At 51.3% G+C, this 21,414-nt stretch overlaps 18 non-coding genes across 18 annotated transcripts; all 18 read left to right on the forward strand.

The window, feature by feature from the left end:
* The first annotated feature begins 1,069 nt into the window (after positions 1 to 1,069).
* TRNAK-CUU (transfer RNA lysine (anticodon CUU)) lies at positions 1,070 to 1,142 on the forward strand. The gene has a single exon. It is a non-coding gene; the product is annotated as a tRNA-Lys (tRNA).
* A 241-nt stretch (positions 1,143 to 1,383) lies between these two features.
* TRNAG-UCC (transfer RNA glycine (anticodon UCC)) lies at positions 1,384 to 1,455 on the forward strand. Its single transcript has one exon. It is a non-coding gene; the product is annotated as a tRNA-Gly (tRNA).
* A 1,855-nt stretch (positions 1,456 to 3,310) lies between these two features.
* Positions 3,311 to 3,383, forward strand: TRNAK-CUU (transfer RNA lysine (anticodon CUU)). Its single transcript has one exon. It is a non-coding gene; the product is annotated as a tRNA-Lys (tRNA).
* Positions 3,384 to 5,551: 2,168 nt separating this feature from the next.
* On the forward strand, positions 5,552 to 5,624 carry TRNAK-CUU (transfer RNA lysine (anticodon CUU)). The gene has a single exon. It is a non-coding gene; the product is annotated as a tRNA-Lys (tRNA).
* Positions 5,625 to 5,865: 241 nt separating this feature from the next.
* Positions 5,866 to 5,937, forward strand: TRNAG-UCC (transfer RNA glycine (anticodon UCC)). Its single transcript has one exon. It is a non-coding gene; the product is annotated as a tRNA-Gly (tRNA).
* A 1,855-nt stretch (positions 5,938 to 7,792) lies between these two features.
* Positions 7,793 to 7,865, forward strand: TRNAK-CUU (transfer RNA lysine (anticodon CUU)). Its single transcript has one exon. It is a non-coding gene; the product is annotated as a tRNA-Lys (tRNA).
* A 241-nt stretch (positions 7,866 to 8,106) lies between these two features.
* Positions 8,107 to 8,178, forward strand: TRNAG-UCC (transfer RNA glycine (anticodon UCC)). The gene has a single exon. It is a non-coding gene; the product is annotated as a tRNA-Gly (tRNA).
* Positions 8,179 to 10,033: 1,855 nt separating this feature from the next.
* Positions 10,034 to 10,106, forward strand: TRNAK-CUU (transfer RNA lysine (anticodon CUU)). Its single transcript has one exon. It is a non-coding gene; the product is annotated as a tRNA-Lys (tRNA).
* A 241-nt stretch (positions 10,107 to 10,347) lies between these two features.
* TRNAG-UCC (transfer RNA glycine (anticodon UCC)) lies at positions 10,348 to 10,419 on the forward strand. Its single transcript has one exon. It is a non-coding gene; the product is annotated as a tRNA-Gly (tRNA).
* A 1,855-nt stretch (positions 10,420 to 12,274) lies between these two features.
* On the forward strand, positions 12,275 to 12,347 carry TRNAK-CUU (transfer RNA lysine (anticodon CUU)). The gene has a single exon. It is a non-coding gene; the product is annotated as a tRNA-Lys (tRNA).
* Positions 12,348 to 12,588: 241 nt separating this feature from the next.
* Positions 12,589 to 12,660, forward strand: TRNAG-UCC (transfer RNA glycine (anticodon UCC)). The gene has a single exon. It is a non-coding gene; the product is annotated as a tRNA-Gly (tRNA).
* A 1,855-nt stretch (positions 12,661 to 14,515) lies between these two features.
* On the forward strand, positions 14,516 to 14,588 carry TRNAK-CUU (transfer RNA lysine (anticodon CUU)). The gene has a single exon. It is a non-coding gene; the product is annotated as a tRNA-Lys (tRNA).
* Positions 14,589 to 14,829: 241 nt separating this feature from the next.
* On the forward strand, positions 14,830 to 14,901 carry TRNAG-UCC (transfer RNA glycine (anticodon UCC)). Its single transcript has one exon. It is a non-coding gene; the product is annotated as a tRNA-Gly (tRNA).
* A 1,855-nt stretch (positions 14,902 to 16,756) lies between these two features.
* On the forward strand, positions 16,757 to 16,829 carry TRNAK-CUU (transfer RNA lysine (anticodon CUU)). Its single transcript has one exon. It is a non-coding gene; the product is annotated as a tRNA-Lys (tRNA).
* Positions 16,830 to 17,070: 241 nt separating this feature from the next.
* Positions 17,071 to 17,142, forward strand: TRNAG-UCC (transfer RNA glycine (anticodon UCC)). Its single transcript has one exon. It is a non-coding gene; the product is annotated as a tRNA-Gly (tRNA).
* A 1,855-nt stretch (positions 17,143 to 18,997) lies between these two features.
* Positions 18,998 to 19,070, forward strand: TRNAK-CUU (transfer RNA lysine (anticodon CUU)). The gene has a single exon. It is a non-coding gene; the product is annotated as a tRNA-Lys (tRNA).
* A 241-nt stretch (positions 19,071 to 19,311) lies between these two features.
* On the forward strand, positions 19,312 to 19,383 carry TRNAG-UCC (transfer RNA glycine (anticodon UCC)). The gene has a single exon. It is a non-coding gene; the product is annotated as a tRNA-Gly (tRNA).
* A 1,855-nt stretch (positions 19,384 to 21,238) lies between these two features.
* TRNAK-CUU (transfer RNA lysine (anticodon CUU)) lies at positions 21,239 to 21,311 on the forward strand. The gene has a single exon. It is a non-coding gene; the product is annotated as a tRNA-Lys (tRNA).
* The last annotated feature ends 103 nt before the right edge of the window (positions 21,312 to 21,414 follow it).

A 21,414-nucleotide genomic window follows, 5' to 3' on the forward strand; every position in this document is an offset into this window, starting at 1 on the left:
CCAAGCGATTTGACAACAATTGTCACCTTTAGCCACGCCGATCTAGGCACCAATAGCTATGCAGGCTTCCTGCCACCAACAATGGGATCATCTAACTTGAACAGGGCGGTTCTACAATTTTCACACCTCCCCCTGTTCTTGGACAATCAACATCGACACATTCACATGGTGATTGTCTTAAGGTGTGACTAGAAGTGCTGCAGTTATCTTCCTGAGCCAAAGAAGTGGCTCGATCAACTATGTAAACCTCTTCAACAAACGGCTAGTACATTTGCAAGGGTCTCCAGTGAACGCTTGTTTGTCTGCTCAGTTGCCGGTCACCTGAAGAGAGCCAAAGGACACGCTTTGTTTTAGCCTTCGGGCCCCACTGAGGTAATGGAGAAAACATGAGCGTCCCTGGGTGGGCTCGAACCACCAACCTTTCGGTTAACAGCCGAACGCGCTAACCGATTGCGCCACAGAGACTGCACGCCGAGGGCCGGCGCACCGGCCGAGGGAGACATGAATAATAAAAACAAAGTTCCTTAAAAGGCTTCCCAATTGCACATTTCTAGAGTGCCTTCTAGAGTGCCTTCTAGTTAAAGGGGGAGAGAGGCAGGGTAAAAGAGGGCATCCTTCGAGCCGGAATCGAACCAGCGACCTAAGGATTACTACGTTGACGCTACAGTCCTCCGCTCTACCAGCTGAGCTATCGAAGGGCCCGCCGGTGGGTCGTAGCCCGTGACTCCTTGCATTCAAAGCCAGCGCTTTGCCCTTTGCGTTAGTCCTTCTGCCTTGAGGGATTGGTCTATGCCGCCTCTGCCTGAAAGGTCAAATGCCTTGGCAGCTGTGATGTGGGAAAGCTCGGCTTCACGTTTTGCACAGCGAGAAAACACAATCGAAGCACCTACCGCGTTTTGTTGGGAGCCCAAAAACCACAGCAGCAACGGTGATGTACCTCCCTGACAGCAAGTAAGCGCAGGAGTGTTTGGAAGCGCATTGCGTCTATCAAAACAAATTGGGCCGAAAGTTAGCAAAAAGTGTTTGGCGTCAGTTGGTAGCAAGAGGCCACACGGGAGGCAGCGTCTTAGCCCGGCTAGCTCAGTCGGTAGAGCATGAGACTCTTAATCTCAGGGTCGTGGGTTCGAGCCCCACGTTGGGCGTATGGCATCGCAACGTTTTGGCCCAGTCAGTGGCATTCATGCGCACTGCACGGCCCCACCTTTACCATATCGACTGGCTTCTCTTCCATTCCCTCTACAAACGGGGAAATGTTTCGAGCTTATCTTTCTAGTGGTCAATTCGTATGGCAGCAAGTTGACCTTGCGCTGGGGCGTGGTTCTTATCAGCGCCACGTGTGACACGAATTGGATAGAGATAGTGGCACAGGCCCCGGACAGCCTTGCGTTGGTGGTATAGTGGTGAGCATAGCTGCCTTCCAAGCAGTTGACCCGGGTTCGATTCCCGGCCAACGCACTCCTATCCCTTTTTGGCCTTGCAAAGCGGCCCTAAGCAAAGACCCAAGTCATCCAGGTCCTTGAAGAAAGCTCTTAAGATATCCTGGCTTAGCGACAACTGTGGAGACTTTCTTCGGCATTCGAAAAGTCTCTGGCCTTATGCTTTAACTCGCTCAGGAGGTCCAGCATTATCCAGGGCCAAGGTTCAGCCATTTTGACTACTGATTCCCAAAGAGAATCAACTCTGTCACACACAACATTGCTAAGTATCTGGCAACAACGCTAACACCCTTAGCTGGCATCATATTGCACCATTTGCTATTCGGTGACGAAGGCATCGAATAGCAAATGACCCGCTTTGGACTGTGTCTTGCAAGGCAAGGAAAGGGGTGCATTTGGGCAAGGAGGCCTACAGGAAACCTACCCACACACACCGCTATCTGCTTTTTGGCTCACACCACCCACTGGAACCCAAGCTGGGGCTTCTTAGGACTCTGCAATATCGGGCTGACGCGGTAACAACAAAAAGAGTCTACAGACCCTCTCAGGTGTGCTTTGAAAGCTTGTGGCTAGCCAGACTGGGTCTTGGCTAAACATCCACAAGGTCACGAAAACAAACTGGGGAGAAGCAGAACATTTGGAGAAATATAGTCACCCCCGTAAGCCACTGGAGTGTCAGAAAAACTCCGGAGGATCTTTAACAACAATTGCATCGCTGTGTACTTCAAGTCCAGCAATACACTGGGACGGAAGCTTGTACATCGGCACTATCTGCACTGCCCATTTTGAACATCGCTCTAGCTAGCCAAGCGATTTGACAACAATTGTCACCTTTAGCCACGCCGATCTAGGCACCAATAGCTATGCAGGCTTCCTGCCACCAAGAATGGGATCATCTAACTTGAACAGGGCGGTTCTACAATTTTCACACCTCCCCCTGTTCTTGGACAATCAACATCGACACATTCACATGGTGATTGTCTTAAGGTGTGACTAGAAGTGCTGCAGTTATCTTCCTGAGCCAAAGAAGTGGCTCGATCAACTATGTAAACCTCTTCAACAAACGGCTAGTACATTTGCAAGGGTCTCCAGTGAACGCTTGTTTGTCTGCTCAGTTGCCGGTCACCTGAAGAGAGCCAAAGGACACGCTTTGTTTTAGCCTTCGGGCCCCACTGAGGTAATGGAGAAAACATGAGCGTCCCTGGGTGGGCTCGAACCACCAACCTTTCGGTTAACAGCCGAACGCGCTAACCGATTGCGCCACAGAGACTGCACGCCGAGGGCCGGCGCACCGGCCGAGGGAGACATGAATAATAAAAACAAAGTTCCTTAAAAGGCTTCCCAATTGCACATTTCTAGAGTGCCTTCTAGAGTGCCTTCTAGTTAAAGGGGGAGAGAGGCAGGGTAAAAGAGGGCATCCTTCGAGCCGGAATCGAACCAGCGACCTAAGGATTACAACGTTGACGCTACAGTCCTCCGCTCTACCAGCTGAGCTATCGAAGGGCCCGCCGGTGGGTCGTAGCCCGTGACTCCTTGCATTCAAAGCCAGCGCTTTGCCCTTTGCGTTAGTCCTTCTGCCTTGAGGGATTGGTCTATGCCGCCTCTGCCTGAAAGGTCAAATGCCTTGGCAGCTGTGATGTGGGAAAGCTCGGCTTCACGTTTTGCACAGCGAGAAAACACAATCGAAGCACCTACCGCGTTTTGTTGGGAGCCCAAAAACCACAGCAGCAACGGTGATGTACCTCCCTGACAGCAAGTAAGCGCAGGAGTGTTTGGAAGCGCATTGCGTCTATCAAAACAAATTGGGCCGAAAGTTAGCAAAAAGTGTTTGGCGTCAGTTGGTAGCAAGAGGCCACACGGGAGGCAGCGTCTTAGCCCGGCTAGCTCAGTCGGTAGAGCATGAGACTCTTAATCTCAGGGTCGTGGGTTCGAGCCCCACGTTGGGCGTATGGCATCGCAACGTTTTGGCCCAGTCAGTGGCATTCATGCGCACTGCACGGCCCCACCTTTACCATATCGACTGGCTTCTCTTCCATTCCCTCTACAAACGGGGAAATGTTTCGAGCTTATCTTTCTAGTGGTCAATTCGTATGGCAGCAAGTTGACCTTGCGCTGGGGCGTGGTTCTTATCAGCGCCACGTGTGACACGAATTGGATAGAGATAGTGGCACAGGCCCCGGACAGCCTTGCGTTGGTGGTATAGTGGTGAGCATAGCTGCCTTCCAAGCAGTTGACCCGGGTTCGATTCCCGGCCAATGCACTCCTATCCCTTTTTGGCCTTGCAAAGCGGCCCTAAGCAAAGACCCAAGTCATCCAGGTCCTTGAAGAAAGCTCCTAAGATATCCTGGCTTAGCGACAACTGTGGAGACTTTCTTCGGCATTCGAAAAGTCTCTGGCCTTATGCTTTAACTCGCTCAGGAGGTCCAGCATTATCCAGGGCCAAGGTTCAGCCATTTTGACTACTGATTCCCAAAGAGAATCAACTCTGTCACACACAACATTGCTAAGTATCTGGCAACAACGCTAACACCCTTAGCTGGCATCATATTGCACCATTTGCTATTCGGTGACGAAGGCATCGAATAGCAAATGACCCGCTTTGGACTGTGTCTTGCAAGGCAAGGAAAGGGGTGCATTTGGGCAAGGAGGCCTACAGGAAACCTACCCACACACACCGCTATCTGCTTTTTGGCTCACACCACCCACTGGAACCCAAGCTGGGGCTTCTTAGGACTCTGCAATATCGGGCTGACGCGGTAACAACAAAAAGAGTCTACAGACCCTCTCAGGTGTGCTTTGAAAGCTTGTGGCTAGCCAGACTGGGTCTTGGCTAAACATCCACAAGGTCACAAAAACAAACTGGGGAGAAGCAGAACATTTGGAGAAATATAGTCACCCCCGTAAGCCACTGGAGTGTCAGAAAAACTCCGGAGGATCTTTAACAACAATTGTATCGCTGTGTACTTCAAGTCCAGCAATACACTGGGACGGAAGCTTGTACATCGGCACTATCTGCACTGCCCATTTTGAACATCGCTCTAGCTAGCCAAGCGATTTGACAACAATTGTCACCTTTAGCCACGCCGATCTAGGCACCAATAGCTATGCAGGCTTCCTGCCACCAACAATGGGATCATCTAACTTGAACAGGGCGGTTCTACAATTTTCACACCTCCCCCTGTTCTTGGACAATCAACATCGACACATTCACATGGTGATTGTCTTAAGGTGTGACTAGAAGTGCTGCAGTTATCTTCCTGAGCCAAAGAAGTGGCTCGATCAACTATGTAAACCTCTTCAACAAACGGCTAGTACATTTGCAAGGGTCTCCAGTGAACGCTTGTTTGTCTGCTCAGTTGCCGGTCACCTGAAGAGAGCCAAAGGACACGCTTTGTTTTAGCCTTCGGGCCCCACTGAGGTAATGGAGAAAACATGAGCGTCCCTGGGTGGGCTCGAACCACCAACCTTTCGGTTAACAGCCGAACGCGCTAACCGATTGCGCCACAGAGACTGCACGCCGAGGGCCGGCGCACCGGCCGAGGGAGACATGAATAATAAAAACAAAGTTCCTTAAAAGGCTTCCCAATTGCACATTTCTAGAGTGCCTTCTAGAGTGCCTTCTAGTTAAAGGGGGAGAGAGGCAGGGTAAAAGAGGGCATCCTTCGAGCCGGAATCGAACCAGCGACCTAAGGATTACTACGTTGACGCTACAGTCCTCCGCTCTACCAGCTGAGCTATCGAAGGGCCCGCCGGTGGGTCGTAGCCCGTGACTCCTTGCATTCAAAGCCAGCGCTTTGCCCTTTGCGTTAGTCCTTCTGCCTTGAGGGATTGGTCTATGCCGCCTCTGCCTGAAAGGTCAAATGCCTTGGCAGCTGTGATGTGGGAAAGCTCGGCTTCACGTTTTGCACAGCGAGAAAACACAATCGAAGCACCTACCGCGTTTTGTTGGGAGCCCAAAAACCACAGCAGCAACGGTGATGTACCTCCCTGACAGCAAGTAAGCGCAGGAGTGTTTGGAAGCGCATTGCGTCTATCAAAACAAATTGGGCCGAAAGTTAGCAAAAAGTGTTTGGCGTCAGTTGGTAGCAAGAGGCCACACGGGAGGCAGCGTCTTAGCCCGGCTAGCTCAGTCGGTAGAGCATGAGACTCTTAATCTCAGGGTCGTGGGTTCGAGCCCCACGTTGGGCGTATGGCATCGCAACGTTTTGGCCCAGTCAGTGGCATTCATGCGCACTGCACGGCCCCACCTTTACCATATCGACTGGCTTCTCTTCCATTCCCTCTACAAACGGGGAAATGTTTCGAGCTTATCTTTCTAGTGGTCAATTCGTATGGCAGCAAGTTGACCTTGCGCTGGGGCGTGGTTCTTATCAGCGCCACGTGTGACACGAATTGGATAGAGATAGTGGCACAGGCCCCGGACAGCCTTGCGTTGGTGGTATAGTGGTGAGCATAGCTGCCTTCCAAGCAGTTGACCCGGGTTCGATTCCCGGCCAACGCACTCCTATCCCTTTTTGGCCTTGCAAAGCGGCCCTAAGCAAAGACCCAAGTCATCCAGGTCCTTGAAGAAAGCTCCTAAGATATCCTGGCTTAGCGACAACTGTGGAGACTTTCTTCGGCATTCGAAAAGTCTCTGGCCTTATGCTTTAACTCGCTCAGGAGGTCCAGCATTATCCAGGGCCAAGGTTCAGCCATTTTGACTACTGATTCCCAAAGAGAATCAACTCTGTCACACACAACATTGCTAAGTATCTGGCAACAACGCTAACACCCTTAGCTGGCATCATATTGCACCATTTGCTATTCGGTGACGAAGGCATCGAATAGCAAATGACCCGCTTTGGACTGTGTCTTGCAAGGCAAGGAAAGGGGTGCATTTGGGCAAGGAGGCCTACAGGAAACCTACCCACACACACCGCTATCTGCTTTTTGGCTCACACCACCCACTGGAACCCAAGCTGGGGCTTCTTAGGACTCTGCAATATCGGGCTGACGCGGTAACAACAAAAAGAGTCTACAGACCCTCTCAGGTGTGCTTTGAAAGCTTGTGGCTAGCCAGACTGGGTCTTGGCTAAACATCCACAAGGTCACGAAAACAAACTGGGGAGAAGCAGAACATTTGGAGAAATATAGTCACCCCCGTAAGCCACTGGAGTGTCAGAAAAACTCCGGAGGATCTTTAACAACAATTGCATCGCTGTGTACTTCAAGTCCAGCAATACACTGGGACGGAAGCTTGTACATCGGCACTATCTGCACTGCCCATTTTGAACATCGCTCTAGCTAGCCAAGCGATTTGACAACAATTGTCACCTTTAGCCACGCCGATCTAGGCACCAATAGCTATGCAGGCTTCCTGCCACCAAGAATGGGATCATCTAACTTGAACAGGGCGGTTCTACAATTTTCACACCTCCCCCTGTTCTTGGACAATCAACATCGACACATTCACATGGTGATTGTCTTAAGGTGTGACTAGAAGTGCTGCAGTTATCTTCCTGAGCCAAAGAAGTGGCTCGATCAACTATGTAAACCTCTTCAACAAACGGCTAGTACATTTGCAAGGGTCTCCAGTGAACGCTTGTTTGTCTGCTCAGTTGCCGGTCACCTGAAGAGAGCCAAAGGACACGCTTTGTTTTAGCCTTTGGGCCCCACTGAGGTAATGGAGAAAACATGAGCGTCCCTGGGTGGGCTCGAACCACCAACCTTTCGGTTAACAGCCGAACGCGCTAACCGATTGCGCCACAGAGACTGCACGCCGAGGGCCGGCGCACCGGCCGAGGGAGACATGAATAATAAAAACAAAGTTCCTTAAAAGGCTTCCCAATTGCACATTTCTAGAGTGCCTTCTAGAGTGCCTTCTAGTTAAAGGGGGAGAGAGGCAGGGTAAAAGAGGGCATCCTTCGAGCCGGAATCGAACCAGCGACCTAAGGATTACTACGTTGACGCTACAGTCCTCCGCTCTACCAGCTGAGCTATCGAAGGGCCCGCCGGTGGGTCGTAGCCCGTGACTCCTTGCATTCAAAGCCAGCGCTTTGCCCTTTGCGTTAGTCCTTCTGCCTTGAGGGATTGGTCTATGCCGCCTCTGCCTGAAAGGTCAAATGCCTTGGCAGCTGTGATGTGGGAAAGCTCGGCTTCACGTTTTGCACAGCGAGAAAACACAATCGAAGCACCTACCGCGTTTTGTTGGGAGCCCAAAAACCACAGCAGCAACGGTGATGTACCTCCCTGACAGCAAGTAAGCGCAGGAGTGTTTGGAAGCGCATTGCGTCTATCAAAATAAATTGGGCCGAAAGTTAGCAAAAAGTGTTTGGCGTCAGTTGGTAGCAAGAGGCCACACGGGAGGCAGCGTCTTAGCCCGGCTAGCTCAGTCGGTAGAGCATGAGACTCTTAATCTCAGGGTCGTGGGTTCGAGCCCCACGTTGGGCGTATGGCATCGCAACGTTTTGGCCCAGTCAGTGGCATTCATGCGCACTGCACAGCCCCACCTTTACCATATCGACTGGCTTCTCTTCCATTCCCTCTACAAACGGGGAAATGTTTCGAGCTTATCTTTCTAGTGGTCAATTCGTATGGCAGCAAGTTGACCTTGCGCTGGGGCGTGGTTCTTATCAGCGCCACGTGTGACACGAATTGGATAGAGATAGTGGCACAGGCCCCGGACAGCCTTGCGTTGGTGGTATAGTGGTGAGCATAGCTGCCTTCCAAGCAGTTGACCCGGGTTCGATTCCCGGCCAACGCACTCCTATCCCTTTTTGGCCTTGCAAAGCGGCCCTAAGCAAAGACCCAAGTCATCCAGGTCCTTGAAGAAAGCTCCTAAGATATCCTGGCTTAGCGACAACTGTGGAGACTTTCTTCGGCATTCGAAAAGTCTCTGGCCTTATGCTTTAACTCGCTCAGGAGGTCCAGCATTATCCAGGGCCAAGGTTCAGCCATTTTGACTACTGATTCCCAAAGAGAATCAACTCTGTCACACACAACATTGCTAAGTATCTGGCAACAACGCTAACACCCTTAGCTGGCATCATATTGCACCATTTGCTATTCGGTGACGAAGGCATCGAATAGCAAATGACCCGCTTTGGACTGTGTCTTGCAAGGCAAGGAAAGGGGTGCATTTGGGCAAGGAGGCCTACAGGAAACCTACCCACACACACCGCTATCTGCTTTTTGGCTCACACCACCCACTGGAACCCAAGCTGGGGCTTCTTAGGACTCTGCAATATCGGGCTGACGCGGTAACAACAAAAAGAGTCTACAGACCCTCTCAGGTGTGCTTTGAAAGCTTGTGGCTAGCCAGACTGGGTCTTGGCTAAACATCCACAAGGTCACGAAAACAAACTGGGGAGAAGCAGAACATTTGGAGAAATATAGTCACCCCCGTAAGCCACTGGAGTGTCAGAAAAACTCCGGAGGATCTTTAACAACAATTGCATCGCTGTGTACTTCAAGTCCAGCAATACACTGGGACGGAAGCTTGTACATCGGCACTATCTGCACTGCCCATTTTGAACATCGCTCTAGCTAGCCAAGCGATTTGACAACAATTGTCACCTTTAGCCACGCCGATCTAGGCACCAATAGCTATGCAGGCTTCCTGCCACCAAGAATGGGATCATCTAACTTGAACAGGGCGGTTCTACAATTTTCACACCTCCCCCTGTTCTTGGACAATCAACATCGACACATTCACATGGTGATTGTCTTAAGGTGTGACTAGAAGTGCTGCAGTTATCTTCCTGAGCCAAAGAAGTGGCTCGATCAACTATGTAAACCTCTTCAACAAACGGCTAGTACATTTGCAAGGGTCTCCAGTGAACGCTTGTTTGTCTGCTCAGTTGCCGGTCACCTGAAGAGAGCCAAAGGACACGCTTTGTTTTAGCCTTCGGGCCCCACTGAGGTAATGGAGAAAACATGAGCGTCCCTGGGTGGGCTCGAACCACCAACCTTTCGGTTAACAGCCGAACGCGCTAACCGATTGCGCCACAGAGACTGCACGCCGAGGGCCGGCGCACCGGCCGAGGGAGACATGAATAATAAAAACAAAGTTCCTTAAAAGGCTTCCCAATTGCACATTTCTAGAGTGCCTTCTAGAGTGCCTTCTAGTTAAAGGGGGAGAGAGGCAGGGTAAAAGAGGGCATCCTTCGAGCCGGAATCGAACCAGCGACCTAAGGATTACTACGTTGACGCTACAGTCCTCCGCTCTACCAGCTGAGCTATCGAAGGGCCCGCCGGTGGGTCGTAGCCCGTGACTCCTTGCATTCAAAGCCAGCGCTTTGCCCTTTGCGTTAGTCCTTCTGCCTTGAGGGATTGGTCTATGCCGCCTCTGCCTGAAAGGTCAAATGCCTTGGCAGCTGTGATGTGGGAAAGCTCGGCTTCACGTTTTGCACAGCGAGAAAACACAATCGAAGCACCTACCGCGTTTTGTTGGGAGCCCAAAAACCACAGCAGCAACGGTGATGTACCTCCCTGACAGCAAGTAAGCGCAGGAGTGTTTGGAAGCGCATTGCGTCTATCAAAACAAATTGGGCCGAAAGTTAGCAAAAAGTGTTTGGCGTCAGTTGGTAGCAAGAGGCCACACGGGAGGCAGCGTCTTAGCCCGGCTAGCTCAGTCGGTAGAGCATGAGACTCTTAATCTCAGGGTCGTGGGTTCGAGCCCCACGTTGGGCGTATGGCATCGCAACGTTTTGGCCCAGTCAGTGGCATTCATGCGCACTGCACGGCCCCACCTTTACCATATCGACTGGCTTCTCTTCCATTCCCTCTACAAACGGGGAAATGTTTCGAGCTTATCTTTCTAGTGGTCAATTCGTATGGCAGCAAGTTGACCTTGCGCTGGGGCGTGGTTCTTATCAGCGCCACGTGTGACACGAATTGGATAGAGATAGTGGCACAGGCCCCGGACAGCCTTGCGTTGGTGGTATAGTGGTGAGCATAGCTGCCTTCCAAGCAGTTGACCCGGGTTCGATTCCCGGCCAACGCACTCCTATCCCTTTTTGGCCTTGCAAAGCGGCCCTAAGCAAAGACCCAAGTCATCCAGGTCCTTGAAGAAAGCTCCTAAGATATCCTGGCTTAGCGACAACTGTGGAGACTTTCTTCGGCATTCGAAAAGTCTCTGGCCTTATGCTTTAACTCGCTCAGGAGGTCCAGCATTATCCAGGGCCAAGGTTCAGCCATTTTGACTACTGATTCCCAAAGAGAATCAACTCTGTCACACACAACATTGCTAAGTATCTGGCAACAACGCTAACACCCTTAGCTGGCATCATATTGCACCATTTGCTATTCGGTGACGAAGGCATCGAATAGCAAATGACCCGCTTTGGACTGTGTCTTGCAAGGCAAGGAAAGGGGTGCATTTGGGCAAGGAGGCCTACAGGAAACCTACCCACACACACCGCTATCTGCTTTTTGGCTCACACCACCCACTGGAACCCAAGCTGGGGCTTCTTAGGACTCTGCAATATCGGGCTGACGCGGTAACAACAAAAAGAGTCTACAGACCCTCTCAGGTGTGCTTTGAAAGCTTGTGGCTAGCCAGACTGGGTCTTGGCTAAACATCCACAAGGTCACGAAAACAAACTGGGGAGAAGCAGAACATTTGGAGAAATATAGTCACCCCCGTAAGCCACTGGAGTGTCAGAAAAACTCCGGAGGATCTTTAACAACAATTGCATCGCTGTGTACTTCAAGTCCAGCAATACACTGGGACGGAAGCTTGTACATCGGCACTATCTGCACTGCCCATTTTGAACATCGCTCTAGCTAGCCAAGCGATTTGACAACAATTGTCACCTTTAGCCACGCCGATCTAGGCACCAATAGCTATGCAGGCTTCCTGCCACCAAGAATGGGATCATCTAACTTGAACAGGGCGGTTCTACAATTTTCACACCTCCCCCTGTTCTTGGACAATCAACATCGACACATTCACATGGTGATTGTCTTAAGGTGTGACTAGAAGTGCTGCAGTTATCTTCCTGAGCCAAAGAAGTGGCTCGATCAACTATGTAAACCTCTTCAACAAACGGCTAGTACATTTGCAAGGGTCTCCAGTGAACGCTTGTTTGTCTGCTCAGTTGCCGGTCACCTGAAGAGAGCCAAAGGACACGCTTTGTTTTAGCCTTCGGGCCCCACTGAGGTAATGGAGAAAACATGAGCGTCCCTGGGTGGGCTCGAACCACCAACCTTTCGGTTAACAGCCGAACGCGCTAACCGATTGCGCCACAGAGACTGCACGCCGAGGGCCGGCGCACCGGCCGAGGGAGACATGAATAATAAAAACAAAGTTCCTTAAAAGGCTTCCCAATTGCACATTTCTAGAGTGCCTTCTAGAGTGCCTTCTAGTTAAAGGGGGAGAGAGGCAGGGTAAAAGAGGGCATCCTTCGAGCCGGAATCGAACCAGCGACCTAAGGATTACTACGTTGACGCTACAGTCCTCCGCTCTACCAGCTGAGCTATCGAAGGGCCCGCCGGTGGGTCGTAGCCCGTGACTCCTTGCATTCAAAGCCAGCGCTTTGCCCTTTGCGTTAGTCCTTCTGCCTTGAGGGATTGGTCTATGCCGCCTCTGCCTGAAAGGTCAAATGCCTTGGCAGCTGTGATGTGGGAAAGCTCGGCTTCACGTTTTGCACAGCGAGAAAACACAATCGAAGCACCTACCGCGTTTTGTTGGGAGCCCAAAAACCACAGCAGCAACGGTGATGTACCTCCCTGACAGCAAGTAAGCGCAGGAGTGTTTGGAAGCGCATTGCGTCTATCAAAACAAATTGGGCCGAAAGTTAGCAAAAAGTGTTTGGCGTCAGTTGGTAGCAAGAGGCCACACGGGAGGCAGCGTCTTAGCCCGGCTAGCTCAGTCGGTAGAGCATGAGACTCTTAATCTCAGGGTCGTGGGTTCGAGCCCCACGTTGGGCGTATGGCATCGCAACGTTTTGGCCCAGTCAGTGGCATTCATGCGCACTGCACGGCCCCACCTTTACCATATCGACTGGCTTCTCTTCCATTCCCTCTACAAACGGGGAAATGTTTCGAGCTTATCTTTCTAGTGGTCAATTCGTATGGCAGCAAGTTGACCTTGCGCTGGGGCGTGGTTCTTATCAGCGCCACGTGTGACACGAATTGGATAGAGATAGTGGCACAGGCCCCGGACAGCCTTGCGTTGGTGGTATAGTGGTGAGCATAGCTGCCTTCCAAGCAGTTGACCCGGGTTCGATTCCCGGCCAACGCACTCCTATCCCTTTTTGGCCTTGCAAAGCGGCCCTAAGCAAAGACCCAAGTCATCCAGGTCCTTGAAGAAAGCTCCTAAGATATCCTGGCTTAGCGACAACTGTGGAGACTTTCTTCGGCATTCGAAAAGTCTCTGGCCTTATGCTTTAACTCGCTCAGGAGGTCCAGCATTATCCAGGGCCAAGGTTCAGCCATTTTGACTACTGATTCCCAAAGAGAATCAACTCTGTCACACACAACATTGCTAAGTATCTGGCAACAACGCTAACACCCTTAGCTGGCATCATATTGCACCATTTGCTATTCGGTGACGAAGGCATCGAATAGCAAATGACCCGCTTTGGACTGTGTCTTGCAAGGCAAGAAAAGGGGTGCATTTGGGCAAGGAGGCCTACAGGAAACCTACCCACACACACCGCTATCTGCTTTTTGGCTCACACCACCCACTGGAACCCAAGCTGGGGCTTCTTAGGACTCTGCAATATCGGGCTGACGCGGTAACAACAAAAAGAGTCTACAGACCCTCTCAGGTGTGCTTTGAAAGCTTGTGGCTAGCCAGACTGGGTCTTGGCTAAACATCCACAAGGTCACGAAAACAAACTGGGGAGAAGCAGAACATTTGGAGAAATATAGTCACCCCCGTAAGCCACTGGAGTGTCAGAAAAACTCCGGAGGATCTTTAACAACAATTGCATCGCTGTGTACTTCAAGTCCAGCAATACACTGGGACGGAAGCTTGTACATCGGCACTATCTGCACTGCCCATTTTGAACATCGCTCTAGCTAGCCAAGCGATTTGACAACAATTGTCACCTTTAGCCACGCCGATCTAGGCACCAATAGCTATGCAGGCTTCCTGCCACCAACAATGGGATCATCTAACTTGAACAGGGCGGTTCTACAATTTTCACACCTCCCCCTGTTCTTGGACAATCAACATCGACACATTCACATGGTGATTGTCTTAAGGTGTGACTAGAAGTGCTGCAGTTATCTTCCTGAGCCAAAGAAGTGGCTCGATCAACTATGTAAACCTCTTCAACAAACGGCTAGTACATTTGCAAGGGTCTCCAGTGAACGCTTGTTTGTCTGCTCAGTTGCCGGTCACCTGAAGAGAGCCAAAGGACACGCTTTGTTTTAGCCTTCGGGCCCCACTGAGGTAATGGAGAAAACATGAGCGTCCCTGGGTGGGCTCGAACCACCAACCTTTCGGTTAACAGCCGAACGCGCTAACCGATTGCGCCACAGAGACTGCACGCTGAGGGCCGGCGCACCGGCCGAGGGAGACATGAATAATAAAAACAAAGTTCCTTAAAAGGCTTCCCAATTGCACATTTCTAGAGTGCCTTCTAGAGTGCCTTCTAGTTAAAGGGGGAGAGAGGCAGGGTAAAAGAGGGCATCCTTCGAGCCGGAATCGAACCAGCGACCTAAGGATTACTACGTTGACGCTACAGTCCTCCGCTCTACCAGCTGAGCTATCGAAGGGCCCGCCGGTGGGTCGTAGCCCGTGACTCCTTGCATTCAAAGCCAGCGCTTTGCCCTTTGCGTTAGTCCTTCTGCCTTGAGGGATTGGTCTATGCCGCCTCTGCCTGAAAGGTCAAATGCCTTGGCAGCTGTGATGTGGGAAAGCTCGGCTTCACGTTTTGCACAGCGAGAAAACACAATCGAAGCACCTACCGCGTTTTGTTGGGAGCCCAAAAACCACAGCAGCAACGGTGATGTACCTCCCTGACAGCAAGTAAGCGCAGGAGTGTTTGGAAGCGCATTGCGTCTATCAAAACAAATTGGGCCGAAAGTTAGCAAAAAGTGTTTGGCGTCAGTTGGTAGCAAGAGGCCACACGGGAGGCAGCGTCTTAGCCCGGCTAGCTCAGTCGGTAGAGCATGAGACTCTTAATCTCAGGGTCGTGGGTTCGAGCCCCACGTTGGGCGTATGGCATCGCAACGTTTTGGCCCAGTCAGTGGCATTCATGCGCACTGCACGGCCCCACCTTTACCATATCGACTGGCTTCTCTTCCATTCCCTCTACAAACGGGGAAATGTTTCGAGCTTATCTTTCTAGTGGTCAATTCGTATGGCAGCAAGTTGACCTTGCGCTGGGGCGTGGTTCTTATCAGCGCCACGTGTGACACGAATTGGATAGAGATAGTGGCACAGGCCCCGGACAGCCTTGCGTTGGTGGTATAGTGGTGAGCATAGCTGCCTTCCAAGCAGTTGACCCGGGTTCGATTCCCGGCCAACGCACTCCTATCCCTTTTTGGCCTTGCAAAGCGGCCCTAAGCAAAGACCCAAGTCATCCAGGTCCTTGAAGAAAGCTCCTAAGATATCCTGGCTTAGCGACAACTGTGGAGACTTTCTTCGGCATTCGAAAAGTCTCTGGCCTTATGCTTTAACTCGCTCAGGAGGTCCAGCATTATCCAGGGCCAAGGTTCAGCCATTTTGACTACTGATTCCCAAAGAGAATCAACTCTGTCACACACAACATTGCTAAGTATCTGGCAACAACGCTAACACCCTTAGCTGGCATCATATTGCACCATTTGCTATTCGGTGACGAAGGCATCGAATAGCAAATGACCCGCTTTGGACTGTGTCTTGCAAGGCAAGGAAAGGGGTGCATTTGGGCAAGGAGGCCTACAGGAAACCTACCCACACACACCGCTATCTGCTTTTTGGCTCACACCACCCACTGGAACCCAAGCTGGGGCTTCTTAGGACTCTGCAATATCGGGCTGACGCGGTAACAACAAAAAGAGTCTACAGACCCTCTCAGGTGTGCTTTGAAAGCTTGTGGCTAGCCAGACTGGGTCTTGGCTAAACATCCACAAGGTCACGAAAACAAACTGGGGAGAAGCAGAACATTTGGAGAAATATAGTCACCCCCGTAAGCCACTGGAGTGTCAGAAAAACTCCGGAGGATCTTTAACAACAATTGCATCGCTGTGTACTTCAAGTCCAGCAATACACTGGGACGGAAGCTTGTACATCGGCACTATCTGCACTGCCCATTTTGAACATCGCTCTAGCTAGCCAAGCGATTTGACAACAATTGTCACCTTTAGCCACGCCGATCTAGGCACCAATAGCTATGCAGGCTTCCTGCCACCAACAATGGGATCATCTAACTTGAACAGGGCGGTTCTACAATTTTCACACCTCCCCCTGTTCTTGGACAATCAACATCGACACATTCACATGGTGATTGTCTTAAGGTGTGACTAGAAGTGCTGCAGTTATCTTCCTGAGCCAAAGAAGTGGCTCGATCAACTATGTAAACCTCTTCAACAAACGGCTAGTACATTTGCAAGGGTCTCCAGTGAACGCTTGTTTGTCTGCTCAGTTGCCGGTCACCTGAAGAGAGCCAAAGGACACGCTTTGTTTTAGCCTTCGGGCCCCACTGAGGTAATGGAGAAAACATGAGCGTCCCTGGGTGGGCTCGAACCACCAACCTTTCGGTTAACAGCCGAACGCGCTAACCGATTGCGCCACAGAGACTGCACGCCGAGGGTCGGCGCACCGGCCGAGGGAGACATGAATAATAAAAACAAAGTTCCTTAAAAGGCTTCCCAATTGCACATTTCTAGAGTGCCTTCTAGAGTGCCTTCTAGTTAAAGGGGGAGAGAGGCAGGGTAAAAGAGGGCATCCTTCGAGCCGGAATCGAACCAGCGACCTAAGGATTACTACGTTGACGCTACAGTCCTCCGCTCTACCAGCTGAGCTATCGAAGGGCCCGCCGGTGGGTCGTAGCCCGTGACTCCTTGCATTCAAAGCCAGCGCTTTGCCCTTTGCGTTAGTCCTTCTGCCTTGAGGGATTGGTCTATGCCGCCTCTGCCTGAAAGGTCAAATGCCTTGGCAGCTGTGATGTGGGAAAGCTCGGCTTCACGTTTTGCACAGCGAGAAAACACAATCGAAGCACCTACCGCGTTTTGTTGGGAGCCCAAAAACCACAGCAGCAACGGTGATGTACCTCCCTGACAGCAAGTAAGCGCAGGAGTGTTTGGAAGCGCATTGCGTCTATCAAAACAAATTGGGCCGAAAGTTAGCAAAAAGTGTTTGGCGTCAGTTGGTAGCAAGAGGCCACACGGGAGGCAGCGTCTTAGCCCGGCTAGCTCAGTCGGTAGAGCATGAGACTCTTAATCTCAGGGTCGTGGGTTCGAGCCCCACGTTGGGCGTATGGCATCGCAACGTTTTGGCCCAGTCAGTGGCATTCATGCGCACTGCACGGCCCCACCTTTACCATATCGACTGGCTTCTCTTCCATTCCCTCTACAAACGGGGAAATGTTTCGAGCTTATCTTTCTAGTGGTCAATTCGTATGGCAGCAAGTTGACCTTGCGCTGGGGCGTGGTTCTTATCAGCGCCACGTGTGACACGAATTGGATAGAGATAGTGGCACAGGCCCCGGACAGCCTTGCGTTGGTGGTATAGTGGTGAGCATAGCTGCCTTCCAAGCAGTTGACCCGGGTTCGATTCCCGGCCAACGCACTCCTATCCCTTTTTGGCCTTGCAAAGCGGCCCTAAGCAAAGACCCAAGTCATCCAGGTCCTTGAAGAAAGCTCCTAAGATATCCTGGCTTAGCGACAACTGTGGAGACTTTCTTCGGCATTCGAAAAGTCTCTGGCCTTATGCTTTAACTCGCTCAGGAGGTCCAGCATTATCCAGGGCCAAGGTTCAGCCATTTTGACTACTGATTCCCAAAGAGAATCAACTCTGTCACACACAACATTGCTAAGTATCTGGCAACAACGCTAACACCCTTAGCTGGCATCATATTGCACCATTTGCTATTCGGTGACGAAGGCATCGAATAGCAAATGACCCGCTTTGGACTGTGTCTTGCAAGGCAAGGAAAGGGGTGCATTTGGGCAAGGAGGCCTACAGGAAACCTACCCACACACACCGCTATCTGCTTTTTGGCTCACACCACCCACTGGAACCCAAGCTGGGGCTTCTTAGGACTCTGCAATATCGGGCTGACGCGGTAACAACAAAAAGAGTCTACAGACCCTCTCAGGTGTGCTTTGAAAGCTTGTGGCTAGCCAGACTGGGTCTTGGCTAAACATCCACAAGGTCACGAAAACAAACTGGGGAGAAGCAGAACATTTGGAGAAATATAGTCACCCCCGTAAGCCACTGGAGTGTCAGAAAAACTCCGGAGGATCTTTAACAACAATTGCATCGCTGTGTACTTCAAGTCCAGCAATACACTGGGACGGAAGCTTGTACATCGGCACTATCTGCACTGCCCATTTTGAACATCGCTCTAGCTAGCCAAGCGATTTGACAACAATTGTCACCTTTAGCCACGCCGATCTAGGCACCAATAGCTATGCAGGCTTCCTGCCACCAACAATGGGATCATCTAACTTGAACAGGGCGGTTCTACAATTTTCACACCTCCCCCTGTTCTTGGACAATCAACATCGACACATTCACATGGTGATTGTCTTAAGGTGTGACTAGAAGTGCTGCAGTTATCTTCCTGAGCCAAAGAAGTGGCTCGATCAACTATGTAAACCTCTTCAACAAACGGCTAGTACATTTGCAAGGGTCTCCAGTGAACGCTTGTTTGTCTGCTCAGTTGCCGGTCACCTGAAGAGAGCCAAAGGACACGCTTTGTTTTAGCCTTCGGGCCCCACTGAGGTAATGGAGAAAACATGAGCGTCCCTGGGTGGGCTCGAACCACCAACCTTTCGGTTAACAGCCGAACGCGCTAACCGATTGCGCCACAGAGACTGCACGCCGAGGGCCGGCGCACCGGCCGAGGGAGACATGAATAATAAAAACAAAGTTCCTTAAAAGGCTTCCCAATTGCACATTTCTAGAGTGCCTTCTAGAGTGCCTTCTAGTTAAAGGGGGAGAGAGGCAGGGTAAAAGAGGGCATCCTTCGAGCCGGAATCGAACCAGCGACCTAAGGATTACTACGTTGACGCTACAGTCCTCCGCTCTACCAGCTGAGCTATCGAAGGGCCCGCCGGTGGGTCGTAGCCCGTGACTCCTTGCATTCAAAGCCAGCGCTTTGCCCTTTGCGTTAGTCCTTCTGCCTTGAGGGATTGGTCTATGCCGCCTCTGCCTGAAAGGTCAAATGCCTTGGCAGCTGTGATGTGGGAAAGCTCGGCTTCACGTTTTGCACAGCGAGAAAACACAATCGAAGCACCTACCGCGTTTTGTTGGGAGCCCAAAAACCACAGCAGCAACGGTGATGTACCTCCCTGACAGCAAGTAAGCGCAGGAGTGTTTGGAAGCGCATTGCGTCTATCAAAACAAATTGGGCCGAAAGTTAGCAAAAAGTGTTTGGCGTCAGTTGGTAGCAAGAGGCCACACGGGAGGCAGCGTCTTAGCCCGGCTAGCTCAGTCGGTAGAGCATGAGACTCTTAATCTCAGGGTCGTGGGTTCGAGCCCCACGTTGGGCGTATGGCATCGCAACGTTTTGGCCCAGTCAGTGGCATTCATGCGCACTGCACGGCCCCACCTTTACCATATCGACTGGCTTCTCTTCCATTCCCTCTACAAACGGGGAAATGTTTCGAGCTTATCTTTCTAGTGGTCAATTCGTATGGCAGCAAGTTGACCTTGCGCTGGGGCGTGGTTCTTATCAGCGCCACGTGTGACACGAATTGGATAGAGATAGTGGCACAGGCCCCGGACAGCCTTGCGTTGGTGGTATAGTGGTGAGCATAGCTGCCTTCCAAGCAGTTGACCCGGGTTCGATTCCCGGCCAACGCACTCCTATCCCTTTTTGGCCTTGCAAAGCGGCCCTAAGCAAAGACCCAAGTCATCCAGGTCCTTGAAGAAAGCTCCTAAGATATCCTGGCTTAGCGACAACTGTGGAGACTTTCTTCGGCATTCGAAAAGTCTCTGGCCTTATGCTTTAACTCGCTCAGGAGGTCCAGCATTATCCAGGGCCAAGGTTCAGCCATTTTGACTACTGATTCCCAAAGAGAATCAACTCTGTCACACACAACATTGCTAAGTATCTGGCAACAACGCTAACACCCTTAGCTGGCATCATATTGCACCATTTGCTATTCGGTGACGAAGGCATCGAATAGCAAATGACCCGCTTTGGACTGTGTCTTGCAAGGCAAGGAAAGGGGTGCATTTGGGCAAGGAGGCCTACAGGAAACCTACCCACACACACCGCTATCTGCTTTTTGGCTCACACCACCCACTGGAACCCAAGCTGGGGCTTCTTAGGACTCTGCAATATCGGGCTGACGCGGTAACAACAAAAAGAGTCTACAGACCCTCTCAGGTGTGCTTTGAAAGCTTGTGGCTAGCCAGACTGGGTCTTGGCTAAACATCCACAAGGTCACGAAAACAAACTGGGGAGAAGCAGAACATTTGGAGAAATATAGTCACCCCCGTAAGCCACTGGAGTGTCAGAAAAACTCCGGAGGATCTTTAACAACAATTGCATCGCTGTGTACTTCAAGTCCAGCAATACACTGGGACGGAAGCTTGTACATCGGCACTATCTGCACTGCCCATTTTGAACATCGCTCTAGCTAGCCAAGCGATTTGACAACAATTGTCACCTTTAGCCACGCCGATCTAGGCACCAATAGCTATGCAGGCTTCCTGCCACCAACAATGGGATCATCTAACTTGAACAGGGCGGTTCTACAATTTTCACACCTCCCCCTGTTCTTGGACAATCAACATCGACACATTCACATGGTGATTGTCTTAAGGTGTGACTAGAAGTGCTGCAGTTATCTTCCTGAGCCAAAGAAGTGGCTCGATCAACTATGTAAACCTCTTCAACAAACGGCTAGTACATTTGCAAGGGTCTCCAGTGAACGCTTGTTTGTCTGCTCAGTTGCCGGTCACCTGAAGAGAGCCAAAGGACACGCTTTGTTTTAGCCTTCGGGCCCCACTGAGGTAATGGAGAAAACATGAGCGTCCCTGGGTGGGCTCGAACCACCAACCTTTCGGTTAACAGCCGAACGCGCTAACCGATTGCGCCACAGAGACTGCACGCTGAGGGCCGGCGCACCGGCCGAGGGAGACATGAATAATAAAAACAAAGTTCCTTAAAAGGCTTCCCAATTGCACATTTCTAGAGTGCCTTCTAGAGTGCCTTCTAGTTAAAGGGGGAGAGAGGCAGGGTAAAAGAGGGCATCCTTCGAGCCGGAATCGAACCAGCGACCTAAGGATTACTACGTTGACGCTACAGTCCTCCGCTCTACCAGCTGAGCTATCGAAGGGCCCGCCGGTGGGTCGTAGCCCGTGACTCCTTGCATTCAAAGCCAGCGCTTTGCCCTTTGCGTTAGTCCTTCTGCCTTGAGGGATTGGTCTATGCCGCCTCTGCCTGAAAGGTCAAATGCCTTGGCAGCTGTGATGTGGGAAAGCTCGGCTTCACGTTTTGCACAGCGAGAAAACACAATCGAAGCACCTACCGCGTTTTGTTGGGAGCCCAAAAACCACAGCAGCAACGGTGATGTACCTCCCTGACAGCAAGTAAGCGCAGGAGTGTTTGGAAGCGCATTGCGTCTATCAAAACAAATTGGGCCGAAAGTTAGCAAAAAGTGTTTGGCGTCAGTTGGTAGCAAGAGGCCACACGGGAGGCAGCGTCTTAGCCCGGCTAGCTCAGTCGGTAGAGCATGAGACTCTTAATCTCAGGGTCGTGGGTTCGAGCCCCACGTTGGGCGTATGGCATCGCAACGTTTTGGCCCAGTCAGTGGCATTCATGCGCACTGCACGGCCCCACCTTTACCATATCGACTGGCTTCTCTTCCATTCCCTCTACAAACG

The sequence above is a fragment of the Aquarana catesbeiana genome, unplaced genomic scaffold, assembly GCF_042186555.1.
Source record: "Aquarana catesbeiana isolate 2022-GZ unplaced genomic scaffold, ASM4218655v1 unanchor86, whole genome shotgun sequence".
Lineage (NCBI taxonomy): Eukaryota > Metazoa > Chordata > Amphibia > Anura > Ranidae > Aquarana > Aquarana catesbeiana.